The sequence below is a fragment of the Moschus berezovskii genome, chromosome 6 (assembly GCF_049115385.1).
Source record: "Moschus berezovskii isolate FMDL1 chromosome 6, NW_MosBer_1.0, whole genome shotgun sequence".
Classification (NCBI taxonomy): Eukaryota; Metazoa; Chordata; class Mammalia; order Artiodactyla; family Moschidae; genus Moschus; species Moschus berezovskii.
The window spans coordinates 55,286,391-55,314,089 of record NC_142465.1 but is presented as its reverse complement, the minus strand read 5'-3'; the positions used below and the strand labels follow the sequence as shown (position 1 = coordinate 55,314,089).

The 27,699-nt window shown below is 41.7% G+C and overlaps 1 pseudogene; it reads left to right on the top strand.

Annotated features, from left to right (window-relative positions):
- On the top strand, window positions 1–26,782 carry LOC129536039 (gamma-secretase subunit APH-1B-like; annotated as a pseudogene).
- Window positions 26,783–27,699: the final 917 nt, after the last annotated feature.

The window sequence follows — 27,699 nt, the reverse complement described above, 5'->3', positions numbered from 1 at the left end:
ATGAATGAACAGAATGAATATGTCACCAAAGAGGTAGAAATGTTAAACAAACAAACAAACCTGAAAGTTCTGAAGCTGAAGAACTCAATACGGTAAGTCCCCTACATATGAACCTTCAAGTTGCAAACTTTCAAAGATGCAAACGTGTTCACATGTTCAATTACATAAGTTAGTGCATGTGTTTGCCTTACATTGTCACATGTGTGTATCTTCTACAAGTGGTTGTGCTTTTGTGTACTTTACTGTACAGTACTATATAAGGTACAATAGAACAGTATCTTCAAGCCCAGGAAGTCTGCAAGCAAGTGTAAAAGCAGTGGTATATAGCCGATTGTGTTAATTGGGTATCTAGGCTAACTCTGTTGGACTTACCAACAGATTTGACTTAAAAATGGAACTCATTTGTATGTAGGGGGCTTACTGTAAATGAGATGAAGAATGCATTGGAAATAGAGCAAATGATATGGAAGACAGAAGTAGCCAGCTTGAAGAAAATAATCTAGAAACAGAACCCGCCTCCGCCTTTCTGCTCTTTCTGGTGAACCCTTCACCCCCACGCTCAGTTCTGTAAGTGCTCTGTGCTCCCACATCCCAGCAGGCCCCTGTGTGGCTTCTGGGTTGGTTTGAGGGTGTCTGTCCTTTTTGACTGCACTTTCATTGCCTCTGGTCCTGGGCTTGCCCTCTGCATTGCGCCATCATCACTGAGTCTTTGAGCATCATCTTCCTCACCATCAGAGCTTTCTTCTGCTTGTGTCTCTGTGGCTTTCCTCCCTTGTTTGGTTCATGGCATCAAAAAAGATGGACCAATACAGAAATATCTGCTGATCTTAGGAGTGTTACTCTCAGTCCTTATCCAGGAAATGTTCTGGTTTGCATATTATGAACTTAAAAGATCTGGTGAAGGTTTGAAAAGTATAAACCCAGATGAAACAGCACCCTCGGTGGATCGCTGGCTTATGTTTCTGGCTTGGGCTTTGGAATCATGAGTGGAATATTTTCCTTTGTAAAGACCCTGACTCCTTGGGGCCGGGCACAGTGGGCATTCATGGAGACCCTCCTCAGCTCTTCCTAAATTCAGTCTTTAGGATACTGGTTATCACCTTGATGCACATGTTCTGGGGCATTGTGTCTTTTGATGGCTTTGAGGAGAAAAAGTGGTACGACTTTCTTGTAGCTCTTTCTTCTGCTGGTGTCAGCCTGGACCTTCATGAATCCCCATTACGATTAAATCTGATGTCAGCATACATAATCATGATTCTTATGGGCATCTGGGCATTCTTTGTTGTTTTTGGAGGCAGCTGCCAAAGCCGGACACTCTGCCTCCTCTGCCAAGACAAGGGCTGACTCCTCTTCGACCAGCACTCAGATGACCTGTGAGAACCAGCACTTACCAAACAGTCAACTGCCTTTCTCTAAAAGTCCCCTTTCCTTGTGGAATTTGGAAAAAACAAAACTATCTAGGTACCAATGGCTTTCATGCAATGCCTTTCTGAAAGGGATGTATCAGTGGTGTAGAGCCGGGCTGCACATTAGAATCATCTGGGGAAACAAAGAATATACTGATTTTTGGGCTCCACCCTCCAGATTTAATAGATGTAGGCATTTGATAATTTTTAAAGCTTCCTAGATGACTCTGAGGTGCAACCAGGTTGAGAACCATCGATGTCCAAATAGGAACTTCCTGACACCACCCTTATGGCAGAAAGTGAAAAGGAACTAAAAAGCCTCTTGATGAAAGTGAAAGAGGAGAGTGAAAAGGTTGGCTTGAAGCTCAACATTCAGAAAACAAAGATCATGGCATCTGGTCCCATCACTTCATGGGAAATAGATGGAAAAACAGTGGAAACAGTGTCAGACTTTATTTTTTTGGGGCTCCAAAATCACTGCAGATGCTGATTGCAGCCAGGAAATTAAAAGACGCTTACTCCTTTGAAGGAAAGTTATGACCAACCTTGATAGTATATTAAAAAGCAGAGACATTACTTTGCCAACCAAGGTCCGTCTAGTTAAGGCTATGGTTTTTTCCGTGGTCATGTATGGATGTGAGAGTTGGACTGTGAAGAAAGCTGATTGCCGAAGAATTGGTGCTTTTGAACTGTGGTGTTGGAGAGACTCTTGAGAGTCCCTTGTACTGCAAGGAGATCCAACCAGTCCATTCTAAGGGAGATCGATCCTGGGTGTTCATTGGAAGGACTGATGCTAAAGCTGAAACTGCAATACTTTGGCCACCTCATGAGACGAGTTGACTCACTGGAAAAGACTCTGATGCTGGGAAAGGTTGGGGGTGGGAGGAGAAGGGGACGACAGAGAATGAGATGGCTGGATGGCATCACCGACTCTGTGGACATGAGTTTGAGTGAACTCTGGGAGTTGGTGATGGACAGGGAGGCCTGGCGTGTTGTGATTCATGGGGTTGGGGAGAGTCGGACACGACTGAGCGAGTGAACTGAACTGAACTGAACTGAAGAACATCATAACTGAGTAAGAATCAATGTTTAGCTATCTCCTAACTCAGCTTGTGCTAAGCAACTATGTATCTGAGTGTCAAATCCTGGTTAGCCTTTGTCTTTTTTAAGTTCTGAAGCGACAAAAGGCTAAAGGGCTGTCATATCTTCACATATTTCACTAGTATCCTGTTTTATGAGGGTATGGTAGGGTATGCTTCTAACTACAGTGATAAATTGTACTGACTTACTATGATCATTTAGCCAAAGTAAGTTATTGATTAATTAATAGTACTTTTCTGTAGTTTTTCCATTTTGAGGATAGATTCTATCTCTTTAACTAAAATCCAATTATTTTCTGACTTCCTGGGAAGACATTATAAAAACAAGAATTTTTGTGCAATTTCTGCAAGTCTTTCCTGGTCTTAAGTCTTTTCCGTGGGCTCCACCCCAGGGTAGTGTTTACTGGCTGAGTGCTAGTTGCTGGACTAGTTGCAGTAGAGCGCATAGTTCTACCTCTAAGCAGTTCTACAGGTTTCTGAGTGATGTATCCTGGGGCAGACTTCACTGGAGCTGGTGCAAGTTTACTGAAAGCAGGAAGAAAACAAGCCAATAGGGTGGTGTTAGTATTGCTGCTGTTAATACTAACTAGCACTCTCCCCCAGTGGTATAGTGGAAAATCGGCACTATGTCTTAAACTGCCAAGTTAATGCTTTTACATATTCCATCTAATCTTAGATCTAGTATATGTCTCTGGGTTTTGGTAGCAGATACAGCATTCCCTTCATAGGAATATTTAAAGTGTTTGTTCAACTTCCAAACAACTCCTTTGGTTTCCTTTATATAAAGAGTAATTGTGCCTTTACTAACTAGAAGTTGTTCCCAGTTGATGGTTTTTAGGGAACTGATGGTATGAAATGGAAATTCCCTACACATTAAAGCGAGAACCTCCGTGAATCCTCTGTAGAACATCCAAAGAACATTAGAAGCAGTTAAGAGAGCTTACCAGTGACATGAGGGGTGGGAGAACTTGACAGTACTGTGGTGAGGAAGAACAATGGACAGGATTAAAGTGGAAACACAGCCAGTATTTTGGGCTAGTCATACATCTTTCCAGGGACCAGAACCTTACACAGGAACTCGAGCTTTATCAATGAAATCTCACGTTTAAATTATTAGAATTTTTCAATCTAGGTATTCAGGAAGAGTAGGTTTTCTGGCAAGGCTGTGAACAGTCCTATAAGCAAGTATAGTTATTCCTCTAAAGTTTACTTCAGCACGAATACCAATGCCTCTGGGCTTCTGTGGTAGCTCAGTGGTAAAGGAACTGCCTGCTATTGCAGGAGCCAGGGGTTTGATCCCTTGTCCAGGAAGATCCCACACGCCATGGGGCAACGAAGTTCAAGCGCCACAACTACTGAGCCTGTGCTCTAGAGCCCTCTATCCACAACGACTGAAACCTGAGCGCCCTAGAGCCTGTGCTCCGCAACAAGAGAAGCCACTGCAATGAGAAGCACCACAACCAGAGGAAGCCCACACGCAGCATTGAAGACCCAGCGCAGCCAAAAATAAAAATAAATAATTAAACAAATACCAGTGCTCCCACTGGGGTTGCAGCCGTCCACCCTTATGCAAGATTTTCTTTGGACTAGGTGAGTCATAGAAGAGTCAGGGACTTAGAGACCGAATAGTGAGATTCACGGTGCACGTTGGAGGGGAGCAAAATACTCACTGAGTTAACTGAACTTCCTTCCCATTGGACGAGTCATCCAGCTAGTGTGCTGTTCTTTGATGAACAGGATAAGAACTATACAGAGCTGGCTGTTACTGTTGACTTACAACAGTAAGTTGGGTAGTCTGATAAAATATTTGCTCATCTGTAAGTGTGGAAATAGCTGAGAATATTAATACTGCTCATACTTGAGCTCTGAGGATGTCCTCTGTGTATTAATAGTTTAATATTAAGTAAAGAATCTGGGATATTGTGAAATCTCATGTGTGAAAACATCTCAAGTAAGAAGAAAGAAAATTTTTTTTGATGGTGACTGTTATCCTAGTTCAGGAAATTATTTAATACTCCCTGATTACCTGTGAATTTGTGAGCATTTTCTTAGTTTAGGAATTATTGTTCATGTGTGAAAACATCTCAAATAAGAAGAAAGAAAATTTTTTTTGATGGTGACTGCTATCCTAGTTCAGGAAATTATTTAATACTCCCTGATTACCTGTGAATTTGTGAGCATTTTCTTAGTCAGTTTAGGAATTATTGTTGCAAATAGCCATGCTTTGCCTGATGCCAAGGAAGCCTGGAGAGGGAGTAGTCTTCCTCTGTTGCTGTGTATATATATTGAGAAAAATTTCCCCTTTTTTGCATTTGTTATCTATTATGAGCTTTATGAGCCCTGATTGTATTTGGAGAAGAGGTGGTGGTGTTAATCTTGCTCTCTTCCACACAAGGCTTTCTTTCTCAATTTGGAGGGAAGTGTGACTAGAGTTAAAAGTTGACCTTGAAATGCACATGTTGTTGCCACACTTCACTATGTTCCATGTGAATAATAGAGATTGATTTTGGCTCTCTAATAAATTTGTATTCATTTGGATGAGTAGTTGTAACTGAAGGAGCTCTGTTACCCTTGATCCTGGCTTGCCTGACTGGCAGTATACTAGGAGCAGCCTCTTTTAGAGCATCTTGTTGAAAACATGGCTGAAAGGAATAAATGGTATCTGCCGACTGTAGAGAAAATGGCTTTTGTTCCCAGTGTTAATATTTTTTTGCTTAAGCACATTTCAATGTTTGCTGAGAGTGGCAGATACACATCAAAAATGCTGGATGTTCTTATCTGTAGAATTGGTGTGGATGGACAGTCGTGACAGAAGTTTCCTCCCACCTGCTACTCTTCCCTCTCACCTCTCACCTCAAACTAGCCCCATGATGGGACTGGCAGTCAGAGTGGGCCTGTGGGCTCCAGGGAAGCTAAGGTGGCAGCCTGTCTTGGGCATCTGCAGCCTGACTCCTGAGTAGAGCTTCTTGCAAGTGCTGGCTTTCTGTTGGCTAAGCTTTTCCTGGGCCCTGCCATTCCTAACTGCGGGTAGATAAAGTAGATGTCACAAGAAAATACTTTTAGAGTTCTTTGGTTAGAGCACTTTATGATTGCAATGTTTATGTTTCTAATCTGATAAAAAGCATTACTTTATTGCATTACATTTTAGTGTTTATTTTACTTTTGAAAATTATTTATTCTTGACTGTGCTGAGTCTTGAGTGGTGAGTGGTGGCTGCGTGGCGCTGGAGTGGCAGAGAGGAGATACCCCACGTCCAAGGTAAGGGAAACTCCAGTAAGACAGTAGGTGCTGAGAGAGGGGATCAAAGGGCAGGCAGACTGGAACCACAATGACAGAAAACTAACCAATCTGATCACACGGACCACAGCCTTGTCAAACTCAATGAGACTAAGCCATGCCGTGTGGGGCCACCCAAGATGGATGGGTCATGGTGGAGAGCTCTGACAAAACGTGGTCCACTGGAGAAGGGAATGGCAACCACTTCAGTATTCTTGCCTTGATAACCCCAAGAACAGTATGAAAAGGCAGAAAGTTAAAAGAGTCCCATCATCTGCTGGATCACCGAAAAAGCAAGAGAGTTCCTGAAAAACATCTATTTCTGCTTTATTGACTACGCCAAAGCCTTTGATTGTGTGGATCACAATCAACTGTGGAAAATTCTGAGATGGGAATACCAGACCACCTGACCTGCCTCCTGAGAAATCTGTATGCAGGTCAGGAAGCAACAGTTAGAACTGGATGTGGGACAACAGACTGGTTCCAAATAGGAAAAGGAGTACGTCAAGGCTGTATATTGTCACCCTGCTTATTCAACTTCTATGCAGAGTACATCATGAGAAACGCTGGGCTGGAAGAAGCACAAGCTGGAATCAAGATTCCCTGGAGAAATATCAACAACCTCAGATATGCAGATGATACCACCCTTATGACAGAAAGTGAAGAGGAACTCAAAAGCCTCTTGAGGAAAGTGAAAAAGGAGAATGAAAAAGTTGGCTTGAAGCTCAACATTCAGAAAACTAAGATCATGGCATCTGGTCCCATCACTTCATGGCAAACAGATGGGGAAACAGTGGAAACGGTGGCTTACTTTATTTTGGGGGGCTCCAAAATCACTACAGATGTTGATTGCAGCCATGAAATTAAAAGACGCTTACTCCTTGGAAGGAACATTATGACCAACCTAGAGAGCATATTAAAAAGCAGAGACATGACTTTGCCAACAAAGATCCATATAATCAAGGCTATGGTTTTTCCAGTGGTCTTGTATGGATGTGAGAGTTGGACTGTGAAGAAAGCTGACCGCCGAAGAATTGATGCTTTTGAACTGTCGTGTTGGAGAAGACTCTTGAGAGTCCCTTGGACCACAAGGATATCCAACCAGTCCATCCTAAAGGAGATCAGTCCTGAGTGTTCATCGGAAGGACTGATGTTGAAGCTGAAATTCCAATACTTTGGCCACCTCATGCGAAGAGCTGACTCATTTGAAAAGACCTTGATGCTGGGAAAGATTGAGGGCAGGAGGAGAGGGGAACGACAGAGGATGAGATGGTTGGATGGCATCACCGACTCAATGGACATGAGTTTGGGTAAACTCCGGGAGCTGGTGATGGACAGGGAGGACTGGCGTGCTGCGATTCATGGGGTCGCAAAGAGACACGACTGAGCGACTGAACTGAACTGAACTGTGCGGGTCTCGGTTGCTGTGTGTGGGCTTTCTCTAGTTGCAGTGAGCAGGGGGCTACTGTTTATTGTAGCGTGCATGCTTCTCCTTGTGGAGCACAGGCTCTTGGTGCATGGGCTTCAGTAGTTGCGGTATGCAGTCTCTAGAGCTTGGGCTCAGTAGTTGTGGTGAATGGGCTTAGTTGCCCTGTGGCATGTGGAATCCTTTCAGACCAGGGATCAAATCAGTGTCCGCTGCACTGGCAGGTGGATTCTTATTCAGTGCCACCAAGGAAGTTCAAATTTTAGTGTTTAGATGGATAGATACTATCTCTATGTACAATAGATACTTCTACTTGGCAATACACTCACACATAAAAAGATAATTTGTAACAACAAAAACATAAAAGTCACAAGCAAAAGAATGAAATTATGCCATTGTCTTACATCATACACAAAAAGTAACTCAAGATGAATTAAAGACTTAAATATAAATCCTGAAACCATAGAACTCCTAGAAGAAAACATAGGCAGTGTACTCTTTGTCATCAGTTTTAGCAGCAACTTTTTGGATGTTTCTCCTCAGGCAAGGGAAACACCAGCCAAAATAAACAAATGGGACTACATCAAAATAAAAAGTTTCTGCACACCAAAGGGAACCATCAACAATTTGAAAGACAACCTATCTTATCCAAGAAAGGGTTAATGTCCAAAATAAAGAACTCATACAACTGAACAACGTAAGAACAAACAACCGATTAAAAATTAAGCAGAGGCTCCAAATAGACATTTTTCCAAGGAAGGTATATAAGCGACCAACAGACATATGAAAATATGCTTAACATTACTAATTATTATGGAAATGCCAATCAAAACCACAATGAGATATCATAACACACATGTTAGAGTGGCTATTATTAAAAAGACAAGAAATAGCAAATGTTGGATGGGATGTAGAGAAAAGGGAACCTTGTGCACAAGCCGTGGGAATGTAAATTGATGCAACCATTGTGAAAAGCAGGAGGGAGGTTCCTCAAAAATTAAAAATAGAACTGCCATTTCACTGTTGGGTACTGCAGTGAAACGGCAGTTCTATTTCGGTTATCTCCTCATGTGTGCCCTCCTATTTGTGAAAGCTGGAAAAACTAAAGTTAAATACTCATTAGGTGCAGTTGGCTTGCTCTGACACCATTTACAGGGTTGGAAATCCCAGTTTCACATTAGAGCTCTGAGCCAGGATCAAGACTATTTCCGGCAGTGTTTTAACATGGGATGTTTTAACATTTAAAGTGTTTTCACAGTAACTACCATCAAGGGTACAATATTATGGTTATCCTGTGGCCAGTTAATTGTTTTAAAAGACATTTTCTTCAGGGAATAAGCATTACACTGAGGGATGCATGATCACAACAACAAAATCATGTTTAGCATCTTTTTTGTTTGGACTGTGAAAATTTTAGAACATTAAGCACAGTTTTCCCATCCTCAAATTTTCCCAGATAATGAGATATCTGTGCATTTGGGAATAGGCAGAGGATTGACTGCCCCTTGAACTAATAAAATGAGATGGGGGAAGGGGGACGAAGGTGCCTGTCCTATTTTTGTAAGGTGATGCCACCTGCCTAAAGAAGGGCCAAAGTAAAAGTATACCCAATATAACTTAATTTACACATTAGCTTTCTTCTGAATAATTTTAAATGGCTTCATAATTAATTTCTTATCACCACATATTTCTTTGAAATATAGCTATCTATTCCTTTACCTTTTCAGCCAGTAAACATTTTTGAATGCCCATGTTATGTGGAGTCACTATGCTGCTATGGATTCCTTCTATTTTTTAATTTAAATGATTATGTTGTTTGTCACTGTTGGTTCATTCCTTATTTCTTCTAGGCCTTTGTTAAACGTGTAAAATGTTCCTTACATTTTCTCTAGTCTATTTCTAATGTTTTGAAGCTTCTTTACTATCGTTACTCAATTCTTTTTCAGATAGGTTGTCTGGAAGGACAGGATGGGGGGAGAGGAGGGAGGCTAGGCAGGAAGCAGAGTTAGGTGTAATTATGGCTGATTCCCTGTTGCTGTATGACAAAAGCCAACACAACATTGTAAAAATTAAATTAAAAAAGAAAAGAGTTGCTATGCTAGATGCTGTTGACATAAAAGTGAAAATCCATCATCCTAGACTACTGGCCTGTAGAACTGCCATCTAGTGGAAGAAAGATGTGAAAAGACAGGGAATTATGCAAAGTGCAGTGCATGTAATATGTTAAGGATAAGGATACTAATTTGCACAACACATTATTGAATTATTTAAACTCATCTCTAGGAATGGGGACACAAGTGTGTAAGGAGTGAGAACGGGGTTCTTGTGGATGGAACACCTTTTCTGAGTGCTGCAGGGTACACAAAGTTAGCTGTGCAAAGGCGTGGAGTGGCCGTGGGAGGCAGTAGTCGATCCCTACAGGAGGCTGCAGAGACAGACTGAACAAGGGGAAGATGGGCGAGGTCTCAGGGGTGCTCAGTGGGGTATGAGCGCTGCACAGTGAGGAGCTGCTGGAGGTGAAGCTTGGAAGGAGAAGCCAAGGATGGTGGCCAGGGACCAGCTTACAGGAGGCTTCGGATTGCCACGCACGACTGTAGACTGCAGCCAATGGCAGGCAGCAATTTCACTTCTTTGGGATGTGTGGTGTTTTTCACAAACATAAATTTATTCAATAGAAGTGACTGACAGTTTTCTGAGATTACATTCCGTTTGTGTGTGTGTGTGTGTGTGTGTGAGTTTAAATTACCTTTTCCTTCAAGTAAGGATTTTCATAGAAGATTTTTTAAAATTGTCTTTCCTTAGCAAAATGTAAATCTGACATCTTGTGTAAGTTTCTAGTATTAAAAAAGTTGTCCAGTAAATTGAAAGGTCTGAGGAAGACTACTTCTGCAGATGAGGGGGCCATTGAAAGGATTTTACCGTAGGATACCATAGCTGGATTGACATTTTAAATGATTTCTTCATTTGTGTGGAGAGTGAATTTGTGGAGGAGGTGGGCGGACCATTTAGGAGGTTAATGCTCTAATTGGGGTGAAAGATAGCAGAGACCTAAAGCTGGGGCAGCAGGGGTGGTCGGGAGTAGGAATCATTTAAAAATGTTTTATAAGAGAAACTCAGCAGGACTTGGTGACTGGTTGCAGCAAGGAGGGAGAGGCTGAACATCGCATTCTCATCTCACCGCATCTGGGTGGTAGAATGAGTCTCCTCACGCTCATCACTGGCTGCTCAGGCAAATGCAGTTTTTGCTCCCTTTTATCTTGGTCCAGGACAACTGGCAGAGAGATGGAGGAAGACAGCAAAGTTACCTTCTTGTAAGACCAGTTGCTTTCCAAGTCACACCTCTACACGCAGCAGGAGCTTTCTGCATTGGGTGTGACTCGACATTCTCTGTGAGAGGCCTGGTGCAGAAACAGGGGTGCAGCATGGGTGTTGACGGGCCAGGCAAATAGGAAGGAGGTTTGAGGGCCCAGCAGTGGTCCCAGACACGTTTGTGCTGTCATTCGTGCACGTGGCGTTTGCCCTGGTTCCTGCACAGCCGTGCAAGTGTTAGCGTCTTCTCCCTTTGCCTCATTCTGTTCACCGCGGTTTCTGTTTTCTGTATTTTATGATGCTCAGCCTGGAGGGACTGCCCCTCCCAGCTAGCTAATTCCTACAGCTGAACAACTTGCCTGTGAGGCTTTATTTTTTCCAATATTTATTTATTTGGCTGCTTTCAGTCTTAGTTACTACACGCAGGATCTTTCCTTGCAGCACGTGAGCTCCGGAGTGCATGGGCTCCGTAGTTGCAGCTTGCAGGCTGAGCTGCTCAGGGGTATGTGGGATCTTAGTTCCCCAATCAGGGGATCAAACCTACATCCCTGCATTGCAAGGCGGATTCTCAACCACTGGACCGCCAGGGATGTCCCCTGCCCATGAGACTTTCATATGCAAACCAACCAATTCGAAGGCCTTATCACCAACCACCTTCTAACATTCAGACTCACATACTGAGCCTATGTTTCCCCTAAATCATCTCAAGGCCAGCTACCACCACTGGAGACCAACCAATAGCCCAGAGCCCACTGAAATTATTAAAACATCCAAATCTGAGCTTGCTCAACTGGCTTACACTATCTTGCCCATTCCTTCGTTCCTTCCTGTAGAAAATATGATAGTGGGCCATGCTCTCACTTCACTCCTGCCTCCTGACTGACCCTGGCATTAACCTATGTGCCTTGTGTGGCGTGGCATATCCACCGTTCTAGGGAAGTGTTCAATTCAGTTCAGCTCAGTCGTGTCCGACTCTTTGCGACCCCATGAATCACAGCACGCCAGGCCTCCCTGTCCATCACCAACTCCCGGAGTTTACTCAAACTCATGTCCATCGAGTCGGTGATGCCATCCAGCCATCTCATTCTCTGTCGTCCCCTTCTCCTCCCACCCCCAATCCCTCCCAGCATCAGAGTCTTTTCGAGTGAGTCAACTCTCCGCATGAGGTGGCCAAAGTATTGGAGCTTCAGCTTTAGCATCAGTCCTTCCAATGAACACCCAGGACTAATCTCCTTTAGAATGGACTGGTTGGATCTCCTTGTACATTTGCCTCCTCTCTAAAGGCAATGGCCTCTGTGTCTGTTCCCTTACATTCCCTGGTTGAACAGATCCTAGGTGCATTTTAACATACTCACATCTTATTCTACATCCCCGCCCCAGCTCCTACAAGAAACTGAAATCATCAGTCAGTTCCAGTCAGGAGACAGAGCTCAGACAGGTCTTGGTTGCAAGGGCAACCATAAACCTTTGGCTTCCTTAGACAAAGCTGGGTCTAACCAAGTGTCTGATTGGAACCACCTGTTCAATCACACTGCTTTTATTGCTGAAGCACAAACCACATCATGAAGGTTAGTTGAATGGCCTCTGGAAAAAGTTTTCCTCCGTGTAAACATGGGGAATTAGTCTAGGAACCAGAATTCAAGCTGCAGGTATTTTGACCCAACCATGCATTATGCTCAGCAGAAAGTACTATTACAAGTTAAAATATTGAGTCCCTCTGATTGCGAGCTGGCAAAAGATGTATCAGAAACCCCAGAGAATTGCTGGGAAAAGATTTGCGGAATGATAATAAAACAATACATGGCCCTATCCCCTGAGCTTTGATTCTTCTGGACTCTGTCAGAAAAGTATGCTTGAAATGTGGAAAATTCTCAATCAGAGATAGATTTGAATTTTGGAAAGCTGCATTACATGGTGGAGAAGGAAATGGCAACCCACTCCAGTATTCTTGCCTGGAGAATCCCAGGGACAGGGGAGCCTGGTGGGCTGCCGTCTATGGGGTCGCACAGAGTCGGACACGACTGAAGCGACTTAGCAGCAGCAGCAACAGCATCACATGGTAAGACAGCAAGAAATTAACTTTGATGGGAAAACAGCGTGGAAATAAGATTAAGCAAGAAAGATATTGAAGACAAGACTGCTGAAACACCTGGCTAAGTGACTGGCGTGTCTGAATTCAACAGCCAGTAGTCAAATTGGAACTTAAATAATTATTCTTAGCAGTTTGGATTTTATGAAGCTAGAGGCAGAATTGTGTTAGTTTTTCTGAAATGATTCCATCTTATCATGTAAAATGCTTCGCGTTGATGTGAGGCAATAGGAGATAAAGTGACTTTCAGTTATATTAACTTTTCAGTGAGCCAGTAGTGGACTTAGAGGAAATTAGTTGATAAAATCTCATAAAACAATACATTTCTCAGGGATGTATGGAGCATCTATACTCTGGTGGATTCCCTGTGTGGGTACAGTGCACATGGCTGGTTGCCCAGGCATCATCAGTTCCCTTTCTCCCATCCTTCCAATAGCACCCAGTTTTGCTCTGGGAGACCACTGTTCTTTTTGCTGTGGAAAAGCCCTGCAGTTTTGGTGCAGTTGAACCCACCTCCAGCTTCCCAGGTGGTGCTGTGGCAAAGAGTCCACCTACCAGTGCAGGGGATGCAAGAGACGGGTTCAACCCTTGGGTCAGGAGGTTCCCTTGGACTAGAAAATGGCAACCCACTCCAGTAGTCTTAACTGGAAAACCCCATGGACTGGCAGGCTACAGTCCATGCTGTCGTAAAGAGTCGCGGACAAGACTGAGCACACGTGCACACTCCCCTACACACACACACACACACACACACACACCAGCTGCTTACTCCTAGCAACTTGTGAGATCATCTTACATATGCCAGGGACTGGTTGAGAGACCCCAGGTGTAAACCAATCAGTGTATGATTTTATCCTGGCCAGAGGGTGGTGCAGTCTGTTCAAAGCTCAGCATTTCTGTCCTGAGTTCCAGACTTTCTTTTCGTGATGTGAACAAGGAAGCAGTTCTGGTTGTGGTGGGCAGCCATCTAGTCACTATGAGAGTGAGTAGTCCGAAGACTAAGCCAGTATAAGGAAGAGAGGGGTGCCAAGGGAGCTGGGGAGAAAGGAGCCAGAACCCTGGTGAAGCTAGACTTTCCAGTATCATGAGCCATCCAATGCCCTCTGTTATTTGCCAGTTGGTTTGCTTGTCGATTGGTTGGTTGGTTGTTGGTTTGTTTGCTGATGCAGGGAGTTGAAAGGAAGTATAAAGCTTGGTTCTATGTCTTTGCATTTATACAGGAAATATAAACCTTGATTCTTTATGCCATGCCGTGCTAAGTTGCTTCAGTCGTGTCCTACTTTTTGTGACCCCATTGACTGTAGCCCACCAGGCTCTTCTGTCCATGGGGATTCTCCAGGCAAGAATACTGGAGTGGGTTGCCATGCCCTCCTCCAGGGGATCCTCCCAACTCAGGGATTGAACCCATGTCTCCTGTGGCTTCTGCATTGTAGGTGAATTCTTTACCACTAGAGCCACTGGGGTAGCCCTTGATTCTTTATATTTAAGCTTAATTGTGGAATAACTGGGTTTCCTCCCTTAACCTTTTCTGGCAGACAATATTAGCAAGAGGAAGGTTTCTTTCTTTTTCTCTTTACTTTTTAAATTTTGTAGATATTGCTCTCTGAAGAACCTGACATTTTTCCTCAGGCTCTATTGAAGGGAACACAAGATGATGTGCATTGCCTGAGAGAGCTGGAAGAAAGCCACAGAGGACACAGAGGGAAAATGACTCCAACTTCCCCTGATCGCTTTCCCAGACAGACTGACCCTGGTACAAGCCTTCCCCTGGGTATTAAGACAAGGTTTTATGTACATGTAGCAAGAGGCTGATGCTTGAGGTTAAGACTTGTGTATCAGTGGGATTCAAATTAGTATAAACATCACTGACCAATTAGTGGGGTGGGTCTTCCAGGGGCTTATGTCCCCAGAGAACTGAGGAATCTCCCAGGTGAGATCTCGTTTTCTGAGAAGTCCAGGAGGCTGGCTTGATATAATGAACAAAACCTTCATTTTCAGAGCAGAGAAATGGTTTCCAGGGGAGCTCCCAAGTGGACTCATGCGTGGTTCTTGAGATGGGAAAAAGAGCACTGTGGGTTAAAAATGAAAGAAGCTGAAAAAAGAAGAGACATGAGAGAGAGAAGAGAGGAAGGTAAAGAGGAAGGAAGGAAGCAGGAGCGAAAAGGAGGGAGGGAGGAAGAAGAAAGAAGGAGAAAAGAAAAGAAAAAGAAAAGAAAGGAAAAGAAAGAAAAAAGCATGCATTTGATTTCTGGCGGGTTTTGGTCACTCTCCCACGAGCTTGGGTGTCTGCTGCTCTTCCTAGCATGGCTGTATCTCTAGCCTGGTCAGGGTAATAGTGAAAACTGGAGTGCTGACAATTAGTTATTAAAAAAGCAAACAATCTAAAACTCCAAACAAACAGTCTAAAACTCCATGATAATAAAATAAAAGGAGATCAGATAACAACAGGGAATATAGTTAGAAACAATCGTCTGGAAGGAAAGGCTGCAGTGTCATATGAAATTACTATTTCTTCAGACATTAACAAGGTATCCAACTTGCTTTCCCCAGAAAAATGTGAGGGGGCAAGCTGCATTGCTCTTGGTGCAAAATAACACTAATTTGGTGGATTTGTAAAAGAATATCAAGTGGTTCTTCTCTCAAAAGATATTCTGGTGCCAAAGAAAAATATGTCATGTGGGAAATTATCTTGATGCAATGGTAGCATCTGAGTACAGCCCAGGCAAGATATCCCAGAGGGTCCTAGAGCAGAAACCTCACAGGGTAAGTCAGCATGCTCCAATCACGTGATTTATTGGATCAACAGAAGACATCTGTTGAGTAGACAGAGAAAAGAGGTTCGGGGTAAGTTGACAAACTTGGGGGGAGTGAAATGACCACACTGCCGAATCCTGTGTCCTCCAACATCCCCATGACCTCTCTCTTTCCTTCTCCATTCCCTCTCTCCCTCCCCTTCTCCCTACTTCGTCTTGCCCACTATCTGTCTATTGCATCAGTTCTTCCCTGGGTGTGTGGAGTCAACACAGCTCTGTTGCCACAGAGGCAAGGATGCCCGCCACAGCTGGAGCTCCCCAATTAGCTTTCTGGGCAGCCTTGAGCTGTATTTCTCTGGCAGAGTACATGCAAAGCCAAAATGGGCCCCAGTGCCAGGCCAACTGAGAGGTGAAATGTGTCAGTCTGCAGGCGGCTTGATTTGTACCTCCTGATCTGGGCTTTTCATCATTTTCCCTAAGTAAATGTTCTGAAAGGTCCATCTTTTTAAAACCATGTATTTCAGTCCTTCTATCTTTAACATGTCTTACTGATTGCCAGCGATCTGTACTTAACCAGATTCACATCTTGTGAATTCTGCTCACGTCTCACAAACCACTTGCTTACTGTCTTTATTTAGCACATCTTATGAGTTTTAGGGATCCTACTTGTTGTTTCCTGTCTGTCCAACAGCAGTGAGTATTCTCCGTCAATATCAAATACGCAATACAGATAATACGTGGCAAACTGCCTTCCACAAAGAGCACGTCACCGTTTTTACCATCACCTACATTTCAATGAAAGAACTAAGCAAAGCAAGCTAAGAATATACTGTGTGTCCTTCAGCGTCTTAGAAATGAAGACTCCTCCTCCTGCTGCTGCTGTCATCCTTTCCTGAGTGTCTGTCTGTCCCAGCTAAATGTTTACACACATCTCCATATCCAGTCTCACGATGAACCCATGGAGTGAGTATTATTATATCAGGTCTACAGGTGAGACAACTGAGGTTTGGAGCAGGAACATGACCTATCGGGGTCCAGTGGTATGGGGGGAGCAGAGTAGGAAGGGAGCCCGAGACTGTCTGACCACCAAATCCTCCTTCTGGTCATTGGACTAGGCTTTCCTACTCTCGGAGCCTCAGAGGGACCCCAGCATTTCACTTCTTAGAGCCCCTTTCCCACTCCCTGCCCGTCACCTGTGAGGGCTTCACTCCTACAGGGACCTCCATGGTGGCTTGTTCTGTTTGAAAGCATTTTATTGAAGTCTAGCTGGTTTACAATGTTACGTTAAATTTTGTTGTACATCAAAGTGATTCAGTTAAACATACATAATATATATATATATATAATATATATGTATTATGTATATGCATAATATATATGTATACATATATATGTATGTTTAACTGAATCACTTTAATGTACAACAAAAATTAACGTAACATTGTATATATTATATATACACACAATATATATACATACATACATATATATATATATACACACACACACATATATATATACTAAAATACTACACAAGTGAGCCTATCTACAAATTTAGCCATGGACAACTTTTATGAGCCTATCTACAAATTTAGCCAGGGACAACTTTTTATATATACTTTTTCGTATTCTTTTCCATTATGGTTTATCACAGGATATTGAATATAGTTCCCTGCATTATACAATAGGACCTTGTTTTTTTATCCATCCTATATATTATAGTTTGCATCTGCTAATCCCAAACTCCCAATTCAGCTATTCCCCTGGTCTGTGGCAACCACAAGTCTATTATATATGTCTGTGAGTCAGTTTCTGTTTTGTAGATAGGCTCACTTGTGTAGTATTTTAGATTCCACATATAAGTGATACCATATGTCATTTGTCTTTCTCCTTCTGACTTACTTCACAACTAGTATGATAATCTCTAGGTCCATCCATGTTGCTGCAAATGGCATTGTTTCATTCTTTTTTAATGGCTGAGAAGTATTTCATTGTATATAATGAAATTATACTCTTCATTTTAAATTTCTCTGCACTTGTATACATCATGTTATGTAAAAATAACTTAATTATAAAATGTCATCAAATAGGACTAGGCTAGTGGTAAAAATATTTCATCTGTTGGGACCTATTGTCAATCATTTCAGACCTCTACTCAAATTGAATTCACTGGAATTTCTTTCTTATTTTTTCCTTTCATGCCTTGAATTACATTTTTCCCTACTGACTATATAATATCTTGGTTTAATTTCTGATAGCTAGAATAGTTGTTATAATTGATATGTTACATTGCAGCTGTTTTTGACCAGCTTAAATTAAATAAACACACATCTGACAGCTTCTAAATCTAAACACATTATTAAGTTGCAGTCTTCCACAGGTCACAGAGTGAGTAAAATGGGATTACTGGCAAAATGGGATTTTAACAGTGGTAGGGTATGTGTAGGAGAGCTGTCGTGAGTTTGTCTTCATGGAAAACTAGTTCTGCATCTGATTTCTGTCAAAAAAATTGACCCAAACACCACTCTAAAGCAAAAAATCATCATTTTAGGCAGCAGTCTTTAATTGACTTACATAATTGGTCAATATATTTAGTTACTTGGACTATATTTTTCAACTAAATTGTGTTGAAAACTCATCAGGACATTACATTGCTTAAAATTTGAGATTTTGAGCATGTATTACTAAGTTTTAAGAGCTATAGTGGAAAACTAACAAATATTTTCAAAATGTCAGGCTAAAGAATCATTTTCTGAGCTTTGAATTGTTTGTGGGAGGGAGCAGCACAGAACTATTTTCTGGAGAAAACCACGGCCTGCCTGTAGGGACTCTCTCGGCCCATTTCTGTGCCAAAGGTGTGGCAAATCTCTGTAAAGGGCAGTCATCCTGGTTAGCCTTTTTTTTTTTTTTATATATATTAAAGTATAGTTGATTTACAGTGTTGATTAATTTCTGCTGTAGAGCAAACTGACTCCGTTATATATCTACACACATATGCGTTCTTTTTTATATCCTTTCCATTACAGTTAATCAGGATATTGAATATATTCTCTGTGCTATGCAGTATAGGATCCTGTTGTTTTCCTTTCTATATGTAATAGTTTGCATCTACTAACCCCAAACTCCCTGTCCACCCTTCCCGCATATCCCTCCACCTTAGCAACCAGAAGTCTGTTCTCTATGGCCATGATTCTATTTCTGTTTCATACATACGGGTTGATTTGTGTCATATTTTATATTTCACATATAAGTGATATCATATGCTATTTGTCTTTTGCTTTCTGACTTACTTCACTTAGTATAATAATCTCTAGTTCCATCCATCTTGCTTCAAATGGCATTATTTCATTCTTTTTTTTTTTTTTTTTACAGCAGAGTAGTATTATGTTGTATATATGTACAACATCTTCTATATCCATTCATCAGGCAATGGACATTTAGGTTGCTTCCATGTCTTGGCTATTGTAAATAGCACTGCTATGATCATAGGGTTGCATGTATTTTTTTGTATTATAGTTTTGGCTATATATATTCCTAGGAGTAGGATTGTTGAATCATATGGTAATTCTGTTTTTAGCTTTTTGAGGAACCTCCATACCGTTTTTCACAGTGGCTGCACCAGCTTACATTCCCACTAACATTATAGTAGGGTTCGTTTTTCTTCAGGCTTTCCTGGTGGCTCAGATGGTAAAGAATCCACCAGCAATGCAGGAGACCTGGGTTTGATCCCTGGGTTGGGAGAATCACCTGGAGGAGGGCATGGCAACCCATTCCAGTGTTGTGGCCTGGAGAATTCCATGGACAGAGTAGCCTGGAGGGCTACATACAGTCCATGAGGTCCAAAAAGAGTCGGAAATGACTGAATGACTTTCACTTTCCATTTTCTCTACATCCTCTCCAGCCTTTGTTATTTGTGGACTTTTCAATGATGGCCATTCTGACTGGTATGAAGTGTTACTGGTGAAGCATGTTGATTTTCACAAGATAACATCCTTGTTCTCTTTTTCTCAGCTGCTTGTTAAATCTTACTAAACTACTTTTATTAAATGCCAGGAATAGTGACTGCAAACTCCTATGACCAACTCTCAAAGGAATGCCGTGGGATCAATGACTCCCCTGGTATTCTGAATTCTATGCCTGAATCAAGACAAATCATGAGGGACCACATGGTGCCAGCCCTCGTAGAACTGTTCTCTCTTGGGTGGTGTGCTCTTTCAGCTTGTTGGGATATTAAGCTACTGTGGGATGGTCACTGTTGAGTTTATAAGTTGCTAGCAAGGTTCTTCCTTGGCATCTCGCATACATATTCCTTTGTCAACCTGGCTTTGGTGTCAGTAGTAGAAACCAGGGGATTCTGCCTAGTGATCTCTTCATCTGGGTGGCTACCTGACACTCCTTTGATTGTAACTTACAGTGGGGTGGATTGGTGACAATGGGATATTTTGGAACAGTGGTCCCTCACTTTCTGAATATCGATCCAAAAATGTTTCCTCCTGGATGTTGTCTAGTTTCCTAACCATCTCTTCCCACAGGCCTTCTGTGGCTCCTCATTGCTCAAAGCTGCCATCCTCTCCCACAGAACAACAATTTTTCATTGAGGATGATAGAATTCTGGCCTCATGTTCTTTTTCTGTCTTAAGATTCTCCTAGATCTTAATAATTTCTCTATTCATTTTAGCTTCTACTGACTTCTCAAGAGGGACAGCTTAACACTGGTCACAGATCAGGAGAAGGGGAGGAAGTGATGAGTGATCCAATTCCATTTGAAGTATCTAAAGTCAAACACATTTCACCATTTAATCTTAAATGTCCATCATGTTTAGATGAAGCTTCAATATCCACTTCAAACTAAGCGTAACCAAGCCAAGTTCAGTCTGGGTTCATTTGCAGTGCAAGGCAAATGTTATCCTTTCATACCTTTCTTTCTATCCCAAAGCTCAGCTCTACGTCTCTTGATCCCAGTTGTTCAGTTGCCTTGAGGAATTTCTGCAAGACCTCCATAAAGAAAATTGTAAAACTTTGTTAAGATCTATAAAAGAGAAACTGAGCAAATGGAGAGACAAGTCATGTCTAAGACAATGGCATAAATATGCCAATTCTTCCCAACTTGAATTATATATTCAGATAAAGTACAATCAAAATCATGGAAAGTGCTAGGTTATTTTTACAATTTAGACAGAAGACAAAAGGGTAAAAAATAGCTAAGATATTTCTGAAGTATGAGGTATCAGTAGTGTGAAACTGTGATTAAGACAGTGAGATTATTCGAGGATGGGAGAGATGTGGGATGGATATTCACATAGTATAAAATACTCCCAAGTGCTTTTTAATTAGGTTCCAATTAATAGGTTGAAAACATTTATTATATAACTTTATAGTAGAGAAATTGTCCAGACATGAAATTATCCAGTTAATAGAAGTAAGTTCACCAGTTATGAGGCAAATCAACAACATGTGCCTCCATAAAGGACACACTGAGAAGGGCACAGAATCACTTCTATGCTATTCTGACCAAGAATGCATAGCCTAAAGGTAGTTATGAGGAAAGCCCAGAATAAGAGACTATCTACCAAGTAACTGGCCTGTTTTTTTTCAAAAGTGTCAAGGTCATGAAAGGCAAAAGACCGTGGAACTCTTCCTGGAGACTAAAGAGATATGACAATGACAGCAACATGTGAGCTGGGATTACATCCAGGACCAGGCAAGAAACTGGACAATTAGCATAATTTGAACGGATATGTAGTAACATATCAATGCGATGCTCTTGATTTTGATCGTTGAATTTAGCGTCGTAGGAGACTATCTTTGTTTTTAGGAAATACACACAAGGGTATTGATGAATGATGGGTTGTCATGTCTGAAATGATTCAGAGAAAAAAAATCACACACAAGTGCACATACACTCAGGAAGAGAGAGAGAAGAGAAAGAAAAATAAGGCAAATGTAACAAAACATTAACAGCTGTGGAATGGGTAAACAGTATACATAGAAATGCTTTGCATTCTTCTCTCAACTTTTTGTAAGTTTAAATTATTTTAAAATAAAGAGATAAAAGAATACATCAGGAGCTCCTACAAATAAAAAGAAAAGCATAAATAACACACCATGAGTTGGGGGGAGAACACAGGAAAATGTTTCACACAACAGGGCGTACCCATGGCCAGTAAAGCTGGAATGACATTATTTGACATCATTTACGGCTCTGGTCAAGACCATAATGAGGCATCTTTTTGTATCCATTTACTGCCCCAAATTTAAAAGTCTAAACATATCAAGTGTTGAGAGGATTTAGTTTCAAAAGATCTATTATAAATTCCTAGAGGGAGTGTAATTTGTTGCTGTCACTCTAAACAACTACTTGTCATTTTCTCAAAGTGTTGAACATTTGCATAGCCCATGACTCAGCAATTCAAAAAAAAAAAACAACTCTAATACTTATGCACTTGGGGACCTGGGCAGCATAATCAGAGAAGTACTATTTGTAATAGGAAAAACCTGGAAAGAATTCACATGCCTGTCAATGGAAGAATAGGTAAAAGAACTGCGGTATATTTGCACCATCGAGAATTTTAGCAATGCAATATGAAACATTCAGAAAGCTAAGATCATGGCATCCAGTCCCATCACTTCATGGCAAATAGACGGGGAAACAATGGAAACAGTGACGGATTTTATTTTCCTGGGCTCTAAAATCACTGCAGATGGTGACTGCAGCCATGAAATTAAAAGACACTTGCTCCTTGGAAGAAAGTTATGACAAATCTAGATAGCGTATTAAAAGCAGAGACATTACTTTGCCCACAAAGATCTGTCTGGTCAAAGCTAGGGTTTTTTCCAGTAGTCATGTATGGATGTGAAAGTTGGACCATAAAAAAAGTTGAGCGCCGAAGAATTGATGCTTTTGAACTGTGGTGTTGGAGAAGACTCTTGAGAGTCCCTTGGATTGCAGGATCTTCAAACCAGTAAATTCTAAAGGAAGTCAACCCTGAACATTCATTGGAAGGACTGAGGCTGAAGCTGAAACTCCAATACTTTGGCCAACTGATGCAAAGAGCTGACTCATTGGAAAAGACCCTGATGCTGGGAAAGATTGAGGGCAGAAGGAGAAGGGGATGACAGAGGAAAGATTGTTGGATGGCACCACTGACTTGATGGACTTCAGTTTGAGCAAGCTCTGGGAGTTGGTGAAGGACAGGGAAGCCTGGTGTGTGCAATCCATGGGGTTGCAAAGAGTTGGACACAACTGAATGACTGAAAAAATACCAACAATATGAAATGGAAAAAGAAGCCATCCCCCAATCACACACAGCATGATATCATTTTTGTGAAGTGAAAATAACTAAAATATTTAAAATAATGAACATATAATAGATTCATAAAATTAGAAAAATGCAAGGGGATAGTGAATACACAGGATGTATATTTTTATTGTCACAGAGAAACACACTGCTCTAAAGGTGAATTCATTTTTCTCCAGAAAATAAAATAAAAATATGGTAAGTTTTAATTAAAAGACCTTTAAAGAAAACTTTTATTCACCAAGTGTCCAAAGTCTTACTGTTTGGCCTTATCCAGCAAACCTGGATTCCTTATCTAGGAAACCCAGTACACAGATTTTTCCTGTATTTTTTTTGTGGTTAACAAAATAAGAAATTTTATACTTATATACCACCGACTCTGTGGACATGAGTTTGGGTGAACTCTAGGAGTTGGTGATGGACAGGGAGGCCTGGTGTGCTGTGATTCATGGGGTCGTGGAGAGTCGGACACGACTGAGCGACTGAACTGAACTGAACTGATACTAAAATACAAGCTCCGTAAAGACATAAACTTTTGTCTTTTGTGTTTACTATTGTGTCCCAAGGGTCTATAGAAGATAGTCAATAAATAATTACCCATGAATGGTAAGTGAATGAATGAAAATTTCTATTTGCCGTTTTTAAAGGGTAACATTGCAGTAACATAAAGTGTCCAGTAGGTGGGGCTCATGCCGCATTTTGATGACAGTACAACAAAGCAAGAATTGAACATTTTTTTGATTTTCCATGTCCTTGGGTGAATTTTAGGTGGTTCTGTGGGGACTCTGTAAAGAGTTTAGATTTTCTCTGAAGTATACTGATTGGTACCAAACTTAAACCTTTTTAGTTTGGTTTTTGTGTTTGATTAACCACTTTCTATCCCTTCATGGGATATAGATGGGAAAACAGTGGAAACAGTGTCAGACTTTATTTTTTTGGGCTCCAAAATCACTGCGGATGCTGATTGCAGTCATGAAATTAAAAGACGCTTACTCCTTGGAAGGAAAGTTATGACCAACCTAGATAGTATATTAAAAAGCAGAGACATTACTTTGCCAACAAAGGTCCGTCTAGTCAAGGCTATGGCATCACCAACTCGATGGACATGAGTCTGGGTGAACTCCGGGAGTTGGTGATGGACAGGGGGGCCTGGCGTGCTGTGGTTCATGGGGTCGCGGAGAGTCGGACACGACTGAGCGACTGAACTGAACTGAACTGAACTGAGTGTGTGTGTGTGCGCACGCGCGTGCATGCTTAGTTGCACCCAGCTCTTTGCGACCCCATCAGCTCCACTGTACATGAAATTTTCCAGGCATGAATACTGGAGCGGGTTGCCACTTTCTGTTCCAGGGGATCCTGTTGACCCAGGGATCACACCGGTTTCTCTTGTGTCTCCTGCACTGGCAGGCAGATTCTTTACGCCTGAACCACCTGGTAAGCCACAACTTTCTAATAGAAAATTTAAATATTTTGGTTTCTCAGTTAATAAGTGAAAAGTTTATCCTCTTTAGGAAGTTCAACTCTGTTGCTAACTTTATTTAAAGATTTACTTATGGCTTAAAAAACTAAGAGTGTTAAAGAATGAGAAAAATCATTTTGAAAGAGAATGAGAGGTCAAATGGTGATAAAGAATGTAATATGAATGGTGACTACGCTGACACTTTTGAAAGGAAAGGAGAGTCAAAGCAGTTGTCTCTATCATTTAGTTAAAAGTCCTGACATTCACATGAATGCGGTATACTTCAATTACATCATTAGATTTGCTTAGTTTTCATTTTTTATTGAAGTATAGTTTGATTTACAGTATTAGTTTCAGGTGCATGGCATAATGACCCAGTATTTTTTACATTAAAAGTTGTTACATGATAATTGCCATTATTCCCTGTGTTGTACAATGTATTCTTGTTGCTTATTTATTTTATATGTGGTAGTTTGTATCTCTTAACCCCCTACCCCAATCTTGTCCCCCTTTACCGTCTCCCCACTGGTAACCCTTAGTTTTCTGTATCTGTGAGGCTGCTTCTGTTTTGTTATATACAAACAAAATATTCTGTTTCGATCTGCATTAGTTTTTAGATTCTGCATGTAAGTGATCTTGGGTGCTAGGGGCTCAGTCATGTCTGACTCTCTGCGGCCCCATGGACTGTAGCCCACCAGGCTCCTCTGTCCGTGGGATTTTTCAGGCAAGAATACTGGAGTGGGTTACCATTTCCTCCTCCAGGGGGTCTTCCTGATACAGGGATCGAACCCACGTCTTCTGTGGCTCCTGCGTTGAAAAGTGGGTTCTTTACCACTGAGCCATCTGGGAAGCCTATTGTTCAGTATTTGTCTTATTTGACTAATTTCACTAAGCATAACATTCTCTAGGCCCACCTACTCTGCTGAAATGGAGAATTTCATTCTTCTTAGTTTCCTTTCTTGAGTCGGTTACTAGATGTTTATCCTCGTACGGCTCCCGCCATCTGCTAACCGGGCCTCTTCCTCTCCCCTCTCTGCTCTTTGGGTGCACTTCCATACGATCTCCAGATCTGCCATTTGCAATATGTGTACATCCTTCTGTTTACTTTTTGCTCAGTGGAAGTCTGGCTCTTACATGAAGCCCTTGCTTTCCCACCCCCCTCCTAAGCTGCTTTCTCTTTTGCACTCTTCTTACCACTGGGCCTGGACAAGGACAGGAGGAGCCACCTGGCTCCTCAGTGCCATCCCTGATCATCCTCCCTTCCACCTCCTGAAAACCCTGCTTTGAAGTCCTTGCCATCAGATTATTCTACAGCCCCTGCCTGCCGCAGTCCTCTACTTCCGGTCCCTCCTGCTCATTTCTTTAATATTTTTAGCTCCTGGCTCATTGCCCTTTTCTGCTTAAAAGTCCTGTGATGCTTGTTGGTTATTTCAGTATCCAGATGAATGATCTTTTCAACACCCTAACCCTCAGCTCTTGGTTGCTTAACCTTCTTTTCTCCAGGGAGCTTGTCCTTTCCTTTATCCCAGTCATTCACTCCCATGGTCATACTTTGCCCTTGTGTTTATCACAAAATTAGCTCCTACCTTAATCTCAGTTTCAGGCACCTGCTTTCCCATCACCACATGCTGTTTTGCTAGCTCACTCTCTCTGATGCGTGGTCTTCACTTTTCCAGCCCCGCCAGTCCACTGACTGACCACTTTTTTGTCTTCTCTCAGTCTCCATCTTAAGCTCATGTTACAGCCTTACCTGGCCTGGATTCCATGCTGTGACATCGTAGTAACCCCGCAGAAATCCCAGATGCCCTTGCCGCATTCTTCAGCACTGATGCCTGGAAAACCCCAGTCCTAGTTAAATCTAGCTCTCTGCCTGCTCCACGCCTTCCTCCTTGCAGCCAAACACGATGGATAAAACCCTACATCCATGACTATTGGACTCACTGAAGTTCATCCCCTTTAATCTCGAGTGGCCCCTCCCCGTTGCCTAGTTCAACTTCATTTTTTAGTTCATGCCTTCTTCCGCTTTTTTGGACCCTTGTTCTTCAAATTGGGTATTTACAAAGTTAAAGAGGTGAGAACAGAATAGAACTGAGTGGAGTTTACAGCACATAACAGGAGTAAATATTATGTCATGAAATGCTTATGTCAGTTATTCATATACCATTTTCCCCCTTATCTCTGGGGTATATGTTCAAAGACCCTGGGTGGATACCTGTAACCGTGGATAGCCCTGAACCCTATATTCACTATGTTGTTTTCGATGGATTCATAGCTATGATAAAATTCAATTTATAAATTTGACACAGTAAGAAATCAACTACAGTAGCTAATGATAGAATAATTATAACAATGTACTGTTAAATGCAAATGTGATCTCTCCATCTCTATCGCAGAAGACCTTATTGTACAGATTGAATGCCTCTTCCATCTTAAGCACTTATCATGCAGTTTGAGGTGCAACAGCAAAAAAATTCCTCTTTCCTTCTTCACTGTTTCACAGATTTGTTCTTATTGAAGATCTTGGGAACATCGGCACTCAATTTTATTTTTCCGTATTGAGAACTTTCACCTTTTCAATTAAAGGAAACACTTTGCAGCTTCTTTTTGGCAGATCTGAATTACCAGCATCGCTGCTCTTGTGCTTGGAGGCTGCTATTGAGACTTGAACACAAATCCTGTGTGGTACAGCAGTCTGTCTGATGGCCGAGAAAGCTAAGTGACAAACAGGTGAGGATACGATGGACAAAGGGATGATTCCTCCCTGTTTCAGCCCAGTCCCTCCATGGCTTCCTAAATCTCATCAATCCTCAACTTCTCAAAGATATTACTTATTATAGAATTATGTAGTGATTAGTCAGAACCCCTGTCAGCTTCTTTCTGATGCATCATCGATTTTACCTTCTCTGCTAGATAATTTTTATTATTAATTAATTTTTATTAATATGAAACATTCTGTTCCAAAGCTACCATCTTAAGAACAAATATCAAAACTGAACAGATCCTTTGGTGAGTTCTCTTTAGCTGCTGTATCATTTCTCTGCTCCCCTTAACAGCAAAGCTCCTTTAAAAGGCTGTCAGGTACTGTGTCTACAGCTCTGCTTTCCCCGTTTGTTTGTCCCTACTCCAGGGCCCTTTTGCGGTCACTATCCTGCCAAAACCTTTTAATCAGAATGATTGGTGACTTCCATTTTCTTAAATCTGATGAACCTCCTTGGGTGCGATCACACCCTTCTCCTGGAAACGCTTTCCCCACTGACTTTCAGGATGCCAAACACTGCATTCCTGGTCTCCCCAGTTTTACCTCCTACATCATATGTCATTTCTGGTGAATATTGGAGTGCCCACGTTGGAGTTCCCAAGATCTCAATCCTTGGACCTTTTCTCTTGTTTATTTATACATATCCCTTGGAGATTTCATCTAGCCTCATGACTTTAAATAGCATCTATATACCAATGATTCCCAAATTTATGGAGCACAGACCTTATCCCTGAAACTCCAATTTATACAGCCAGTTGCCTGTAGCCTCTTCAGCTGGGTGCTTCACATGTGTCTCAAGTTATAATCAAATGCCTTCCTTGTCCC